The sequence below is a fragment of the Aythya marila genome, assembly GCF_965140915.1.
Source record: "Aythya marila genome assembly, chromosome: 1".
NCBI lineage: Eukaryota > Metazoa > Chordata > Aves > Anseriformes > Anatidae > Aythya > Aythya marila.
Window position 1 is genome coordinate 41532446 of NC_139042.1, and position 18120 is coordinate 41550565.

The following is an 18120-nucleotide window of genomic DNA, read 5'->3' on the forward strand; positions in this document are numbered from 1 at the left end:
AGCCAGACATTGCAGCACTCCAGTCATGAAAATGGTCCCACCATGTTTCCGTGATGGCAACCAAGACATAGCTAGCCTGCTGCATGATGGCTTCCAGCTCCTCCTGCTTGTTGCCCATGCTGCGTGCATTAGCGTAGATGCAGTTCAGCTGGGCCCTTGCCTTTGTCCCCAGCCCTGACATTGTTCCCTCTGGCACACCTCTAATGAGCATTATTCAATCCTCATCCCTCTTCCTACCTAGTTTAAAGCCCTCTCAATGAGCCCTGCCAGCTCCTGGGCTAGTATCAGTCTTCCTCTTAGAGACAGGTGGGACCCATCTGCGGTTATCAGGCCAGGTGCCAAGTAAAGAACCCCGTGGTCAAAAAAAAACCAAAATGTCTATGTTGGCACCAGCTTCTGAGCCACATGTTTACCAGGTGGGCTTTCCGGGTCCTCTCTGTACCCCTCCCTGCCACTGTAGGGATGGAGAAAAGGACAAGCTGTACTCCCACTCCACCTACTTATCGTCCCAGTCCCCTAAAGTCCTGTTTGATAGCCTTCAGTCTTCTCTCTTTTGTATCATCTCTGCCAGCCTGGACTATCAAAAGAGGATAGTAGCCAAAGGAGTGAACTGGGTTAAGAAGCTTTCTGGCAATGTCCCTGACCCTGGCCCCAGGGAGGCAGCAGACTTCCCTATAGATAGGGTCAGGCTGACAAATAGGGCTCTCTGTTTTCCTGAGAAGGGAGTCACCTACAATGATCACCCTTCTTTCCTTCTTAGTGGAGGCAGTCCTGAGGTATGGAGTCAACTTCCTCGCCCTAGGCATCCTCCTGGGTGAGTCTTTTCAGCTCAACCTCACCCACCAGTCTCTCAAACTCCAGGGCCTCAAACCAGTAGTGTAAGGGCACCTGGGAAGGCAGAGCCAGTAGGGAGGGGGGTTGCCTGTGATGCCAAGGACCTGTTTCCATTCCTCCTCATCTCCTAAGTCTCCTCCCTCTGCTCAACAGGGCAGGGGGTCCACCACTGTTTGGGGTGTCTCATGCCTTTTCTTCGGGGCTTGCAGGGAGCTGCTCCACCAGTCTATCTCCTGCTCTCACTCAGTGATGGCCCTCAACCTCTCCACCTCCTCCTTGAGCTCTGCCAGTAAGCTGAGCAGGTCATCCACCTGCTCAGACCTCACACACACACACTGTCTCTGCTGCCCTCAGAGGGCAGCAACAGGCTCAGGCACTCCCTGCATCCAGATACCTGAACTGCCACATTTTGGAGTGGACACTCACTCTGGGTGGCCGCAGACTTTCTAGAAAGAGCTTTCCACCTAGTGTTGACCATGGCAGTTTACCTACAGGTAGGCAGTCGGTAGATGAGTTGTTCTTGTGAGTGGGGCAGAACACTCTGCCCTGCCTGCACGTACTGCCATGCAAACTGCCACACCTCGCCTTGCTACCGTGCCACACCCTGTTTGCCAGTCCTGGTCACTAGTGCTCCACAGGGGCTGCTTTTGAGCATCAGGGGAGGGGACACTGCTGGCTCTGCCTACACCTTGTCATCCTCCCTTGCAAGGGCTGCCAGGTCCTGGCAGCTTCCTGACAGCTCCCTCGGCTGCTTTGAGTGGCCTCGATGCTGTAAAAAAGCTTTTCCCGCCTTAATCCCCCGCTCTGCTGCAGGATGTGTCTGCCCTGGAACCGGTCCATCCATGTCATGTCTTTAAATAAAACAAAGAATGCACTAGACAATTTTATATTTTTAATCACTCTTCTGATCATGTTTTAGCCAGGTAATTTCCTCTATTTTTTTTTTTTTTTTTTTACTATAGTAAAATATGTACTTCCAAATTCCATTGACAAAACAATTTGTTACTTCCATCTCTCTCTTTTTCACTTACCACCAACACTCTTCATTAAAACCATGCAGAAATGAACATGTGAATTAAAAAAAAAAAAAAAGTACAGAATCTTAAAGTCATTACATCCTTATTTTTCTCTTGTAATTATAACTTTTCTGAATGCAAATTGTGTATCTATATAACTCTGGAAAACAAAGCCTCCATGTGTATATTTCTTAGCAAGTTTATACTGTCAGTTCTGGGATTTTCTTATTTTTGAATTAGACATCATTAAGTATCATCATTATTCAGACCTCACATATGTTTCCAGTCTGAGCACCTGCAAAAATTTGTCATGCGTAGGCTATCCAGAGAAAAAAAAATATTATATCTGTTTCTCTTAAGGAAGATTTACAGTGACTTATGAGACAGTTCTAAACTTAATCTTATTTTCCTTCCCTCCTCCAATTTCTTACATAACAGATATAAGCATTACAGCATGCATCAAAGCACTGAAGACGTAAGCAGACCAAAAGCATATTCTGAAAAGCTAGTTGTAATAGAACAAACAGGTAATAAATGGACTTAATACTTGCACAGATTTCAGTCCCTAAATACTTCACATGTATCTTTAGCTTTGTGCATTTTTACAGCAGTAAAAATACCCCTAAAATACAATAATCATGTAAGACAGGTCAGGCTAATGGTATGTGTCCTAGAAACAATACATCTTTATAAGATTTTCTGTTGTATCCACATGCACATGTTTCAATATATTAGTGAACAAAATTGGAAAAGTACATACAGCATAAAGAATAATATAATAAAATAAAAATTCTGTTACTTTTTGAAGGTTCTTTCATGTTCCTTATTGAACTTTTTGAATTTTGTTGACAATTTGAAGAAGGATTTTATGCAAATGATTATTATTATTGTTGTTATTGATATCGTCATTGTTATTGTTATTGTATTATTTTTTTGTTTGCTTCTGAAGGAAGCTCTTCTTACACTGAGTGGTTTTGGTTACTGTTATCTGTTGGAAATTTGAAGGCCCTTCCAAGAACAGCCAAATGGCCAACCTCTCTTCAGTTTTTGGCCAACCTCTTTTCAGTGGTTTCTGGGGATAGAAAAGGGGGCAATGGCCACAAAATGGAGCACAGGAGGTTCTGAACTTCTTCACGGTGAAGGTGATGGAGACTGGAACAGGCTGCCCAGGGTGGTTGTGGAGTCTCCTTCTCTAGAGATATTCAAGACTGTGATTCCTACCTGGGCAACCTGCTCTAGGGAAGCTGCTTTGGCAGGGGGCTTGGACCCAATGATCCCTTCCAACCCCTACAGTTCTGTGATTCTGTGAAATATTACTCCTGTAAACCAGACTAAGGTAGAAAGAACTAGTTACTTCTAATGAAACATTTCAGGCAAGTCCATAGTTCTACTGGTTTTGTCTGGGATATGTCCTTCATAGTAGCTGGTATGGTGCAGTGTTTCAGATTTGTCTTCAAAACAATGTCAATAACATGCCACTGTTTTAGGTGGTACTAAGCTTACACAATGTCAAGGCTTTCTTTCTGTTTCTCACACTGACTAGTGATAGCATTTGTCTTCCCAAGTAATTGTTAATGTGTGATAAGCCTAGCTTTTCTGGAAATGGCTGAACATCTGCCTGCTGAGGGGAAATAGCAAATAAATTCCTTGTTTTACTTTGCTGGTATGTGTAGCTTTGCATTACATATTTATTAAACTGACTTTATCTCAACCTATGAGTTGTTTTTTTTTTTTTTCACTTTTACCCTTTCAACTCTCTCCCATATCCCACCGTGGGGGAGTGAGCTGTGTAGTGATGAGCTGCCTACTGTGGTTAACCTGTAGAACCAGTAGGTGTTTACTGTGTGTAAAAACAAGAGAAAGCTTAGCAGGCTTATTAAACAGTATTAAACAGCTGACACCTCTTATGGAGTATAGAAATAATTAGGTACCTAAAAGGTCTAGATTTTCTTGTTTGTTTCTTTTTTAAGGCTATGTCATTACACAAGTGTTTTATTGGTCACCTTCTCTCACCTTCCCTTACTCAGCAGCTGGTATAATCCTCTATTCCCTGGAGTGGAGATGCAGAACAGGAGGTCACCTGGAATGCTTTTCCCTGAACCACAACTTTTTATCTCCAATATTAATTTTAAAGAAATACTGCATCCATTAATAAAATTAATCTTTCATGAAAAATTATAAAAGAAAAATCACCATTCTATGCTGTGTGGAAGCAAATTAAGCAAGTAGTTAAAAATAAATAAATAAATATAGATAAATATCACGAGATGCCAAAGTTTCATGATTACACTCATTTAGCTGAACTGAGAATTCAATATCCAGAGTTTCTGAGTCATTTTCTTCTTAGCTGTTTAGGCAATTCAGGCTGACTAAACAAATTTTGCTGGAATTTGGCTGGGTTAAAATCTAACTGGACTAAGGACTAACAGCTACAGAAAAGGTTCACACCAGGCACGGGCATTTATCCTGTTGTAAAATTGACACTAGAGGATCATGAAAGATAGAAAAGATGTTGTGGAAAAGCATTCAAAGAGTATTATGTTTTCCTTTTTGGGAAGAACAAGTTTTCTGAAATATTGGATAGCTTCCACTAAAATAGCAGAGGAATCAATCTAGGAAATTACAGAACAGCAAGTTTAAATTCAATACCTAGTAAATTGCTAGAACATTTATTAAAGCAGTCAGTGTGTAAGCACCTTGAGGAAAGCAAGGTGATAAAAACTAGGCACCATATAGTGGTTGCAGAGAAATCATGCCAACCTAACAATGTCTTACTTTTATAAGACTTAGTAAATTAAGAAAATGTTTGCAACACACAATAGATCTCAAACAGCATAAGACATCTAATAAAATCCTGAACAGTGCTCTCACATGACAATTAAAATGCAAGGAAGGTGAAATGTTCCATTGTGAACACGAAATCAACATTGACTGACATAATATAAAAACATATATATATATGATTGCACTTCAGTCCTAGATGGAAGGACTGCTGATGGAATCTTTATCTCAAGAACAGAGATCTTTATCTAGAACTCAGGAAGAAAAAGCATGCTTATAGGACCTTTGGAAGAAGGGCAGGAGGACTACAAAGATATCATGAGGCTATGAAAGGGAAAAATTAGAAGTGCCAAAGCCTGACTGGAACTTATTCTGGCTACTGACATTAAAGGCAAAAAAAAAAAAAAAATATTCTTATAAATTCATTAGCAGCAAAAGGAGGACTAAAGAGAATCTCCATCTTTCATCAGATGCAGGAGAAACAGTGATGAAGGATGAGGAAAAGGCTTAGGCACTTAATGCCTTCTTTGCCTCAGTCTTTATTAGTAAGATGAATTGGGTACCCAGCCCCCTGAGCTGGAAGATAGGGATGGGGAACCCTATAATACAAGAGGAAATTTTTAGCAACCTGCTACACTGCTTAGATCCACACAAGTCTATGAGGCCAGATGAGATCCATCCAAGGATATTGAGGGAGCTGGTGGAAGTGCTCAACAACCCACTTTCCATTATTTATCAGAGGTTCTCTAAGAAAGCTGAGAAAGTGTGGGATAGAGGAGTAGACTGTAAAGTGGGTTAAGAACTGGCTGACTGGCCGAGCTTAGGGGGTGGTGATCGGCAGCAGAGAGTCCGGCTGGAGACCTGTGACTAGCAGTGTTCTCCAGGGGTTGTTGCTGGGTCTGGTCTTGTTCAACATCTTTATCAACAACCTTGATGAGGGAATAGTGTCTGCCCTCAGCAAGTACGCCAATGACACAAAGCTGGGAGGAGTGTCTGACATGCCAGAAGGCTGTGCTGGCATTCAGCAAGACCTGGACAGGCTAGAGAGATGAGTAGGAAGAAACCAAATGAGATTTAATAAGAGCAAGTGTAGAGTCCTGCACCTGGGAAGGAACAACCCGAAGTATCAGTACAGGCTGGGGGATGACCTGCTGAAGAGGAACTCTGAGGAGAAGGACCTGGGGGTCCTGGTGGACGACAGGTTGACCATGAGCCAGCACTGTGCCCCTGGTGGCCAAGAAGGCCAATGGGATCCTTGCGTGCATTAAAAAGAGCATGGCCAGCTGGTCAAGGGAGGTGATCCTCCCCCTCTACTCTGCCCTGGTCAGGCCTCACCTGGAGTACTGTGTCCAGTTCTGGGCTCCCCAGTACAAGAAAGAGATAGGGATCTCCTGGAAAGAGTCCAGCGGAGGGCCACAAAGATGATACGGGGCCTGGAGCATCTTCCTGATGAAGAAAGGCTGAGAGACCAGGGTCTGTTCAGCCTGGAGAAAAGAAAACAGAAGGGATCTCATCAATGTGTATAAATACCTGAGGTGTGGGAGACAGAAGGATTTTCAGTGGTTTGTGGGGACAGGACAAGGGGTAGTGGCCACAAGATAGAGCACAGGAAGTTCTGCAACAACAGGCAAAAGAACTTCTTCATGGTGAGGGTGACAGAGCACTGGAACAGGCTGCCCAGGGAGGTTGTGGAGTCTCCTTCTCTGGAGGTATTTAAGGCCCGTCTGGACGTTTACCTGTGCAAGCTGCTCTAGGGAACCTGCTTTGGCAGGGGGGTTGGACCCAATGATCTTTTAAGGTCCCTTCTAACCCCTTCAATTCTGGTATTCTGGGATTCTGGCTATTAGGGAGGTCCCAGTTGGCTGGAGGCTAGCAAATGTGATGCCCATGTACAAGAAGGGCTGAAAGGAGGAGATACAGGCCTATTAGTCTGACTTTAGTGCCAGGGAAAGTTATGGAGTAGATAATCTGGAGTGCCATCATCTGGTACATACAGGACAACCAGCATGGATTTATGAAAACAGGTCCTGCTTGATTTACCAGACCTCCTTCTGTGACACGGTGACCCACTTAGTGAATGAGGAAAAGGCTTTGGATGTTGTCTACCTAGACTTTAATAAAGCTTTTGACACTGTTTGCCACAACATTCTCTTTGAGAAACTCTCTGCTCCTGGCTTGGATGGGGTATATGCTTCGTTGGGTAAAAAACTGGCTGGGTGGCCAAGTCCAAGGAGCTGTGGTGAATAGAATTAAATCAAGTTGGCAGCCTGTCAAAAGTGGTGTCACCCAGGGTTCAGCACAGGCCAGTACTCTTTAATATCTTTATCAGAGATCTACATGAGGGGATCAAGTACATGCTCAGTAAGTTTGCAGATGACACTAAGTTAGGTGGGTGTTGATCTGCTTGAAGGTAGGAAGACTCTACAAAGGGCTCTAGATAGGTTGAATAGATGAGGTTCAACAAAATCTACCAGGTCCTGTACTTGGGTCACAAAAACCCCATGCAGTGCTACAGGCTGGGGAAAGAGCGGCTGGAAATTTGCCTGGCAGAATGGGACCTGTGGTACTGGTTGATAGCTGGATGAATACAAGCCAGCAGTGTGTTCAGGTGGCCAAGAAGTCCAACAGCATCCTGGCTTGTGTCAGAAATGGTGTGGCCAACAGGACTAAGGAAGTGATTGTCTGTCTGTACTTGGCTCTGGTGAGGCCACACCTCAAATACTGTGTTCAGATTTGAGCCCTCACTACAGTCATTGACATGATGGAGTATCTCCAAAGAAGGACTGGGTGATCACCAACCACATGAAGTTCAACAAGAGCAAGTGCCAGATACTGCATCTTGGATGGATCAGCCCTGGCTATATGTACTGACTAGGGGATGAGAGGCTGGAGAGAAACCCCACACAAAGGCATCTGGAGGTCTGGTCAGTGGCAAGTTGATTATGAGTCAACAGAATGCCCTGGCAGATGAGAGGGCCAACCATATCCTGTGGTGCATCAAGCACAGCATTGCAAGCCAGTCAAGGGATTGTCTGGCTCTACTGTGTGCTAGTGCAGACTCACCTTGAATACTATGTGCAGATTGGAGCACACATTATTAAAAGGACATATAGCTCTTAGAGACCATCCAAAGGAGGACTACAAAGGTAATGGAGGTGTCTAGAGGGCAAAATGTATGAAGAGTGTCTGCAGTCACTTGGCTTGGTCAGAAGAAAAGGAGACTGAGGGGAGGCCTCATGGTGGCCTACTGCTTCCTGACAAGGGGGAGCAGAGGGGCAGGTGCTAATCTCTCTGGTGACTAGCAATACAACCCAAGGAAACAGCATGAAGCTGCAACAGGGGTGCTTCATATTGAATATTAGGAAAAGGTTCTTCACCAAGCAGGTGGTCAGGTACTAGAACAGGCTTCTGAGAGAACTGGTCATTGTACCAAGACTGCAAAAGTTCAAGACACATTTGCACAACACTCTCAGAAATATGGACTGATTTTTGGGTGGTCTTATGTGGAACCAGGAGCTGGACTTCATGATCCTTGTGTGTCCCTTCCAACTCAGGCTATTCCATGAATCTATGATTCTAAGCAGCAAACAATAGGACAAGAAGAAATGGCCTCACATTGTGCCAGGGGAGATTTAGGCTGGATATTAGTAAAACTTTCTTCACTGAAAGGGTTGTGAATCATTGGAACAGGTTGCCCAGGGAGGTGGTTGAGTCATCATCCCTTTAGGTATTCAAAATGTAATGTGGTGTGTAGGGACACAGTTTAGTGGTAGTCCTGACAGTGCTAGGTCAGACTTTACCTTACAGGTATTTTCCAACCTAAATGATTCTATGATTTTATGACTCAAAGAACACTAGCAGGTGTTTTTTTATTATTATTTTATTTTATTTTTTAATTTTCCTCATTGTTTGCTAATACTTGGAGAAGAAAAAAAAAAAAAAAAAAAAAAAAAAAGCTTTTATTCATTTGAAAGTCCTTTAAAAATAGAAAGATTTTTTTGTTTGTTTTAGCTGAATAAAAACCAAAAACAAACACACAAAAAAAAAAAAAAACACAAAAATAAGATTTAATATTCATCTCCAATTTTTTTTTTCTTTAGAAAAGAATTGACTATTGTTCAAATTGTACAGAGAACAAAAGAGAAATCAACTTACAAAGTACAAACTTGCTAGCATAGGGCCAGGACACCTGACCATCTCATTGTCACTACATATGGATATAGCTGTTTTCATATGGAATTAAATCACAGTTTGGAAATAAAAATGTTCTAGCTCCACTGGTGATTGTCTGTGATTTGGAAAATCATTTACAGTCTTTGTAAGGAGAAAGTTCTTCAGTATTGTGGGACTGAAAAAATATACAGTTGTGTTTTGCAGCTTATCTCCTTGTGCTGCTTTCCAACACATGCCATGCTTCTAGAAATAAGAAGTCAATGAAAAGGTAATAGAGATTTCTACACCTACCTAATATGTTTTATTAGTTCTGCATATGCCAGACCTGATCTGAGCCATTGTTTACACACATGTTCCCATACATGTAAATTCTGAGCATTTTATTTAGTTGAGAAGGCTTATAACTCAATACTAACATTGTGCCAATCTAACATATAGTCCCATCAAAGTATTCACAAATGCAGTGTAGAGACATTCAATGTGCCAGGTAAAATCTGGCACAAAACTGATAAAATCAATCCTAAATTGTATGTAATAAGGCTAGTTAGAGGGTAGTTTTCTCTTCCTTGGCCTTCCAGGTACCACAAGTATACTAGTTTTCACATAGTTCCAAGCCTGAGCTCTCTCTCTGTGTTAAACTCAAACTGTGCTGAAGTTAATTTCTAGGCACTACATGTCTGTAGGAAGTAGGAGTCAACAGGAACTGAACAAAAGTTACTTAATTTACATGATTTAACTCTAGACTGCGGAGTAGAACTTCTTTCCAAATTGCGAACAGTAATGTATAACTATCTGAATGCTAATGACTATGTGTGGAATACAGTCTCAGTATAGTCGAAGGAGATCTAGTCAAAGGAAATACAGACAGTGCAATCAATGCGGTTTGTAGAGTTCATCTTGGAGGAAAGAAAAATACTAGTTAAGAATCTCTCCTGACTCTATCAAATTCAGGAGCAACTGAAACATCCAGGATAAAAATGGCACTAAATGCCTATGCTTAGACAATAAAATTGCATCTTTACAGGGTAATAGACTATAACGAGAGCTCAAAAAAACAGTTCTCAGTTGGGCATTCATACTCAGACTTGTCTACATTGGGTGTCTACAATCCTGAGGTTTAATTTTTTTTCCCAATTACACTGTTGGACTCTATTCTCTTTTACAACAGAGGCTAATAATAGTAGCTGAGCAATACTGGAACTTCTGTCTAGCCTGGCAGAAGGCAAATGCCTCTTCCTGGTTGTGTGTCACATCTGTAGACTTCATGTTACTGTCTCACATACTCTAGAGAATCTCAAAAAGCATAAGAATCTTCTCTGCATGCAAATGAATCAAGCCAGATAAATCTTTCTATGAGTTCACCTATGATCCAAGGACATAAATAGGTACTCTAGGGTATATTTAGACATCTAAATCCATCAAACAAACTGTACTTCAGTATTTCCTATTTCTTTCCATTTAAAACTTATTTTTATCACATTCCTTAGTGTTTTATAGCACCATTTTTAATGCAGTACTCCCAACTCACCTTTGCCTTGGAACATGTAAAGTTTGCTACAGGCTATAATACATTTGGTTTCTGAACTGACAGTATAGAAATACTAGCTTTCCAGAGTGGTCTGGGCATCCATCCAGCAGTTCATCACATGGTATGGATGTATTTGACCTGCAGAAGGTATTTTGTATTCAGATCATTTAATCACATTTTGTTTTAAGTAAATTAGCCCACTGGTCCCTCACATGTTATATCCATTACCTAGATTCATCTTGTGATGTTAGTGCTGTTAAATTGCCAGTAGCTGCTCTTATTCTCTTTGAGGTTATTAGGACTTAGACAGCAATTAAGCAACATGTCAACTGTGCTAGTGTTTCAACATATAAGAGTTTATAAGAAGATTGAGTGTAGCTTCTGTCTAATGGTTAGATCATGTTACTACATATTTCATTGTAGACGCCAATATATAAAATCATTTTCTCACGACAATATTGTAAATAAGGTAGAACGTGACTTGACAAAAACCTAAGAGAATGTACAGTAAATATTCTATTCTGTATTTTGCAATGAAAAACAGTTCAATAAGCAATCAGGACTAGAACCAGCGGCACCATTTGTGTGTCCCTACAGGTAAGCTTCATTCTCTCCCACACCATTTTGCAGGAAGTCACTTTATATTTCTCGATACTGGCAACTCTGTGGATCTCTCACTCTCACTCTCACTCTCACTCTCACTCTCACTCTCACTCTCACTCTCACTCTCACTCTCATCCACTGAAAAATGAGGGCAAGGGAGCAACTATGGATACATTTCATTGTTGTTTTCTTTGCAGTGACATATAGGATTCTCTTGTTTGTTGTCCTTGTTGAGTCTGAGTGCTCTGAGTCTGAATGTGTCCATGGTCATAAATGTCTCAGTGTTGCATAGACCAACAAATTTATCTTATACAAAAAAAATCTATGATCTCCAAAGATTAGTCATGTGGCTGTTTATAATAGCATGATGTTATGGTTTTGGCTAAGACAGAGTTAATTTTCTTTGTAGATACTTGCATGATGCTGTGTCTTGGACTTTTGACAAAAACAGTGGGGATAGCACACCGATATTTTTAATTGTTACAGAGCAGTTGCCTACACAGAGCCATGGACTTTTCTACTTCTCTTGCTGCCATTCCAACAAGGAACCTAGGGGTACACAAGAAGTTGGGAGCAGACACAGCCAGGACAGCTGACCCAGACTGGCCACAGGGATATTCCATACCGTATGACATCATGCTCAGCAATAAAAGCTGGGGTAAAAAAGGAGGAAATGGGGATGTTCAGGATGATGTCATTTGTCTTCCCAAGAAACAGTTGCCAAGAAACCATGATGTGCTTTGCTGTCCTGAAAATGGCATAACAGCTGACTGCAATGGGAAATAGTGAGTTAATTCACTGTTTTGGTTTGCTGACGCTCCTGTATTTTCACAGAATCATAGAATGGTAGAAGTTGGAAGGAACCTCTGGAGATCACCTAGTCCAACTTCACTGCTATACCTAGAGTATGTTACAGAGGATCGCATCCAGGAGGGTTTTGAATATCTCCAGGGAAGGAGACTCCACAGCCTCTCTGGGCAACCTGTTCCAATGCTCTGTCACCCTTACTTTTGCTTTACTTATTAAAATATCTTTATCTCAACCCATGATTTATTGCACTTTTACCTTTCAGGTTCTCTCCCCCACCTTACCTGAGCAGAATGAGCAAGTGGCTATGTGGTGCTTATCTGCCTGCTGGGTTAAACCACAACTCATGATTCAGTTCCCTAAGAGTGTCCTAACTGAATTTTAGCTGCCATTTGGAAGGGTACGGGTCTTCTGCAGGTACTGCATCATATCTACCAGCCACATATGGATTTTTAAATGGAAAAAAAAAAATGCTCTGATTAATATAGGCTATTAGATATTCAAAGCAATAGAAGAGGAATAAATCCAGTCATAAAAATGTTGACATAGATATAGGTTGCTATTAAGCTTTCTAGTTCACTATTAACTACCTGGTATTTCTTGAAAGAGAATAAACCTTACAATACACACTTTTGACCTTAGGTATGTATTAGTAACCTATTTGATAAAAAATATTTGTCTAAAAAGCTATAATACTGTCTTGGTGACATTTTTGGTGATGTTTGCATTTTGACTGTATCTTCTAGATAAGATGAAAATAACTTGAATAATTGTAATTTGTCCCATTAATATCTCTGGTATAGAAAGAAATTATTTTTTTCATATATAAAAAGAGTCATTAAAAATACCTTGCTCAGAGGAAGAGATTAATCTCACCTAAATTATGTCATCTGAAATTTAAGTGCAAAATCTAAACTAGTTTTTCTGGCTCCCTCTGTAGACAATGGAGAGTCTTTTATCTATTTTAAAAGCAAACTTGTGCTGCGGAGGATTGCATTCCTCCCTATGATTATAGAGTAATTCCAGAAGATTAACCAAGACTAATTTGTAGGAATGAACAACATAGAGATTATACTGAATGTCCATATCCTACTCTGGAAGATTATGAAAAGAAACCCAGATCCCCAGACTGCTAGTCGTTATATCACTAATATTAGGGTACTATTTCAATACAGATTGAAATAATATTTTCTCTCAAGTCTGTAATTCTCTCATACACATCAAACTACAGGGAGAACATTTTAAAGTGGAAGATTTATTGGAATGAGGATGGTCAAAATAAAATAAAGTGTCTAAAGAATGTCGTAGGTTGATGTGTTTAGAGTAGAAAGGATTACAAATGAAAAAGGAATCTGTCATTCTTAGGAGACAACACTAGGACAGAGTGTGCTCATGCTGTAGTAACAAGGAACATGCCTTGAAGAAGAGGAATAAAAGCTGTATATAGCTAGGTATGTACCGATGATACATAACTGGGAGGTGTTGTTCACGCTCTGGAGGGACAAGAGGCCTTGCAGAGGGACCTAGGTAGATTCAGTTTAGTAATTAAAGTTCAACAAAGGAAAATGCCAGGTTCTGCACAACAGATGTACACAGATACAGACTGGGAGACAAGTGGCCGGAGAGCAGCTCAGCAGAAAGGAGTGTGGGGGTGCTGGTCAACAGCAGGTTCGGCATGAGTTAGCAGTGTGCCCTGGCAGCCAAGAGGGCATACCCAGACAGTCAAAAGAGGTGATTCTTCTACTGTATTTGCCATTGGATGTTGTCTTGAATATTGTCTACAGTTCTGGGCTCCACAAAATAAAAAGGACATTAAGATTCTTGAAAACATCCAGAGGTCAACAAAACTGGTAAAATGGCTGGATGGTGTGGCCCATGAGGAGAGGCTGAGGCCTCTACTTGTCTAGGTTGTCTAGTTTAGAGAAAAGGAGGCTAAGAGGCAACCTCGTTGCTCCCTACAACTTCTGGAGGAGGGGAAATGGAGCAGTAGGTGCCAATCTCTTCTCCCTGGTAACCAATGACAGGATGTGTGGCAATGTACATTAAAGGAGGCTGTAGCAAGGTGGGGTTGGTCTATTCTCCCACGTGCCTGGTGACAGGATGAGGGGGAATGGGCTAAAGTTGCGCCAGGGGTGTTTTAGGTTAGATATTAGGAAGAACTTCTTTACTGAGAGGGTTGTGAGGCATTGGAACTGGCTGCCTAGGGAAGTGGTGGAGTCTGCATCCCTGGAGGTCTTTAAAAGACGTTTGGATATTGAACTTAGTGATATGGTTTAGTGGAGGACTTGCTAGTGTTAGGTTAGAGGTTGGACTCAATGATCTTTAAGTCTCTTCCAACCTAGACAATTCTGTGATTCTGTGATTCTGTAATGGCACAAAGGTGTGCCATGGCTCACACTAGGTCATGACTAGATATTGTGGGGAAAAAAAAAATTACCACAAAGATGGTCAAACACTAGAACCAGCTTCCTACAACAACCCCATGGGTTGATGGCCTATTCCTGTCAGTGTTCATGAGACATTTAAACAATGCCCTTAATAATATGCTTTAACTTTTGGTTAGGCAATTGGACTCATTGATCTTTGTAGATCATCTTTGGATGATCTTCTAATTAAACTATTCTTTTCTATTCTATTCTATTCTATTCTATTCTATTCTATTCTATTCTATTCTATTCTATTCTACTCTACTCTACTCTACTCTACTCTACTCTACTCTACTCTACTCTACTCCACTCTACAGAGACTATTAGACATATTTACAGTGTTTTTATGCCAAGGCTATTAGTTACTTAAAGGAAGGTGAATTTAGGTGCCCTAATTCAAAGGACAAAATGGACTTTTTGATAATTTTATAAAGGAAGATATAGATTAAAAAAAAAAAATTAAAAAAAAAAAAAGTAAATATTGAAAGTGTCCTTCCCCTCAAAAAAAAAAAAAAAAAAAAAAAAAAGAGAAAAAAAATAAAGGAAAATAATTCTTATGTTGTTCCATTACAATGAAGGAAGTAGAAACTGCTATTATAAATCTAAGGCAGTGTTTATAGCCAGATTTTACAGGGCTCTAAAACAATCTTTAGCTCCTATGGAAACAGACTTACCTAAAGAGGTCATGCAATGAGGCATTATTTTTTCTTACAAAGATGTAAAGAGTTGTAACAGTTAAAAAAGGAAGATGTATTATTTGCAAAGTAGACTTTTAATATTAGGGACATACTAGACCTCAGATATAGCATATAGAAACAAGAGATACTGATACTTAGAAAATTACTTTTAAAGATAGATAAAGAAATGGTGAAAACTAGAAAAAGAAATATTTAGATATTTAGGCATTCTGCAAGAAAAAAAAAAAAAAAAAAAAAGAAAGAAAGAAAGAAAAAAAGATTTTATCTCAGTTAAGCTGAATTTGCATACCTGATTTTTTTTTTTTTGTTAGAAACTCAAAACATCTGCACTATGTAAGTCCAAAAAAATTAAAAAAAAAATAAATAAAAGGAAATAATCAGAAGTGGTAGTTTTGGTCACTACTCTAGTTGTGGACTCTCTAGCAACAGTTGGAAACAAAAAGAATAAGACTGAGTGAGATCTTATCCTAAGGCTGGTCTCCATGTTAATTTAAAAATTCAGAGGGATATTTGAATCAAGAAATAACAAGTTTTTTCAAATAACTACTTGTACATTAGCTCGGTCTAAAACAGTGAAACTGTGGAATGGAAAGAACTTTCACAGAATTACAGATTTTTTTTTTTGCTAGCCTCCAGCCAACTGGGACCTCCCTAATAGCCAGAATCCCAGAATACCAGAGTCACAGAATCACAGAATTAAAGGGGTTGGAAGGGACCTTGAAAGATCATTGGGTCCAACCCCCTTGCCAAAGCAGGTTCCCTAGAGAAGCTTGCACAGGTAAACGTCCAGACGGGCCTTAAATATCTCCAGAGAAGGAGACTCCACAACCTCCCTGGGCAGCCTGTTCCAGTGCTCTGTCACCCTCACCATGAAGAAGTTCTTTTGCCTGTTGTTGCAGAACTTCCTGTGCTCTATCTTGTGGCCACTACCCCTTGTCCTGTCCACACAAACCACTGAAAAGAGGTTGGCCAAATCCTTCTGTCTCCCACACCTCAGGTATTTATACACATTGATGAGATCCCCTCTCAGTCTTCTCTTCTCCAGGCTGAACAGACCCAGGTGTCTCAGCCTTTCCTCATAGGGAAGATGCTCCAGGCTCCACATCATCTTTGTGGCCCTTCCAGGAGATCCCTGTCTCTTTTCTACCAGAATGGTATCTATTGGATGGTATTTTTTTGATGGCTAAAATAGTTACCAGTAAAACTTATAATTTTTCAAAAATTATAAGTCTTTCTTTCCATTTCAGGATTTCCATTACTTGTAGTACTAGAGACTAAGACTGATCCTGTCAATAATGTAACTTTTTTAAATGAGAGTTTTGTGATTATTGTGCAACTTGGGTAGAAACATAAAATAGTGTATTTCAGTGTATTTTATGTAATCCATACCTTGAGCAAGGTGTGATAGCTACCTAAAGGGATTAAAGAAGGAAATGAGTTCTTAGATACACAGTGTCTAAAGACATTTGTAGCTTCTTTCCACAGGGAAGGAAAAAAAAAAAAGTGCTTTACCCAGGTTGTCCTTAGGTTCCTAGAAAAAAAAAAAATATGACAGTATCACCTACCAATTATTTTCTGTGCTAAATTCATTGTTAAAAATTAGGCTTCTTCCTCTGAAACTAGTGAAACTATTAAATGTTTCCTCCTCATTTTTTTGGTAGTTGGTTTTTCAGTGCCACGCTGGGCAAGGTTTGGGTTGACATGATGACATGATAAATCTCAAACATGAACATAAAGCATTTGACAAGTCTGAAAAAGTTGCCTTTTCACAGAATCATAGAATAGTCTGGGTTGTAAAGGCCCTTATTAGTTCCACCTGCTGTGACATGGACAGGGACGATTCCCACTAGACCAGGTAGATCCAAAGGCCTATCCAACGTGGCCTTAAACACCTCCAGGGATGGGGCATCCACAACTTCTTTGGGCAACCTGTTCCAGTGCCTCACCACCCTCCGAGTGAAAAAATTTCTTTCTATCTCATCTATATCTAGCCTTTTGTAGTTTAAAACCATTACTCCTTGCCCTATCAATACACTCTCTGATTAAGAGTCGCTCTCCAAAAATATATTTAAGTTACAAACTGTATACACTTGATAGTAGAAAAAGAAATAAATAGGTCACTAACCTCTTTTCAATTGTCCATATCTAAAACTCTTTGCCCAAGTAATGTGTAAACCGTATTTATAAATAAAAACACACAAACTGTTACTGTAAAAGTCAGTCAAAGAAACTAAGACTCAGTCTGAAGTTTAAGAAAGCAGGCATTCTTTTTTTTTGCGGCACCAGATGCATAGGGGATCCCTCCACCTAGTGTGTGTGCCAAATTGTCCATGCTACAGGGGTTATATACAATGAAAACATATATATAAACATATATATTCATAAGATTTCTGAGAAATAATCCACTATTTCTCTACTATTTCTCATAACTCATTAAAATATGTAAATGCCCCTGGTGCATGTGCAACTGGTGGTCTTCTGGGGGTCTCTGGTGGTTGTCAGTAGCCTTTCTCGCTATGTTTGCTACTTGAACCCAGTTCTTGCGCATGCTCAGACTATCTCGTACTTTCTTAACTTGTTGTTCCAGCCTTGCCATGTGTACTAAGCTGTCATTTACACATACAAAGACATGGGCATACTATGAGTTCTTCGCCCATTCTTTATAGGCAGTTGTTCCAGGTGTAGGTTATATTGTACTCCTCCCCCATCCTGGGATAAAATTCTGTATGATCTTACAGATAAGGATGACTAATTACTGAGTAAAGTAGCATCAGACATGCAAAGTTTCTAGTCTTCCTTCTACCTAACTAAACATAAAATATTTAAAATTTGGTTCTATTATTCTATCAGGTAGAAAATCATATGTCCTTCTGACTCGATATCAGAAAAAGAGAACTGGAAATGAAGGCTTGGACTGGAAAAACAAAACTAGAAAAAAATAAAGAGAGAAAGATTTTATATTTTCTCTCCCCTTCTTTCTTTTATTTCATGTGACTCAGGCTTATAAAATACTGTACAGCTAGTGCTCATTAGACTCATAAGTATTCTACAGAGACTATAGAAAAAAATCTTTTCATATTTAACCTTTATTGTTTAAAGCCAAAATACAAATATGCTTTATAGTAGTACACAGAACAGTAACCTTGTTAGGTGATGACAAAGTCCATTTAGACCTCTTAGTTTTCCAGCTAAGTACTGCTCTTAAATAAGCCAACTTTGTGAGAAGTGAAGAACATATTTTTTCTAAGCAGGTA